The sequence below is a fragment of the Acomys minous genome, assembly GCF_964271855.1.
Source record: "Acomys minous genome assembly, chromosome: 5".
Taxonomy (NCBI): Eukaryota; Metazoa; Chordata; class Mammalia; order Rodentia; family Muridae; genus Acomys; species Acomys minous.
In genome coordinates this window covers 99,732,727-99,733,696 of record NC_140494.1, presented here as the reverse complement: position 1 = coordinate 99,733,696, position 970 = coordinate 99,732,727, and positions in this window count along the sequence as shown.

Here is a 970-nt window from a genome sequence, read left to right as displayed (position 1 = left end):
CCACACTTGACATGATATAGAAGACCAGAATCCATAAACTGGAAAGCCCGGAATCCTAAAATAGAACCAAACATGATTGCCCTATGCAAAAAACAAAACAAAACAAAACAAAACAAAACAAAAACCCCTTTTGGCTATACTCATATACCAGAGTCTAGCATAATTATCAGCAGCAGCACAATCTGTTAGGAGTAGGAGCAGATGCATAAGCCGATATCCAAACATTAGGTGGAACTCTGGAATCCCACTCAAGAGGGGAGGAAGTATTTTGGAAGCCAGAGGTTCAAGAACATCACAAGAACACATCCCACAGAATCAAATAGGCAGGGTTTATAGGGGCTCACAGAGACAGAAGTGACAATCAGGGAACCTGTGTGATTCTGACCTAGGTCCTCTCTCTATATCTATGTTATGGTTTTGTACCTTGATTTTCTTGTGGGACTCCTAATGGAGGGATCAGGAGCTGTCTCTGGATCTTTTGCCTGTTTTTGGTACCCATTTCCTCCTCCTGGGTTGCCTCATCTAGGCTTGATAGGAGGTTTATCATCTTATTGTAACTTCTTATACCGTGTTTGGTTGATATCCCTGGAAGGCCTACTTTTTTTCTGAAAATAAATAAATGGTATAGATCTGAGGGAGAGGGGCTGGCAAGAGAGGAGGGAAGGGAAACTGCAGTTGGGATTTAATATATAACATAATAAATAAATATATATAGATAAATATTTATATGTTTATATATATATATGCATCTGTATAGTGTATGTCTCATATATGCAGGTGCTCATGGAGGCCACAAAAGACCTGCCAGACTTTTGAGAGTATTAAGAATATTTAATCATGGATTCATGTCTCCAGGCCAGCAAATAAGGTTTTCTGAAAAATACTGCTCTACTCTTAGTAACATTTACTAAACTTGTATCTTATGCTAAACTTGTAGGGCTTTTTACTACTTTGGAAACTAAAGTCTTTC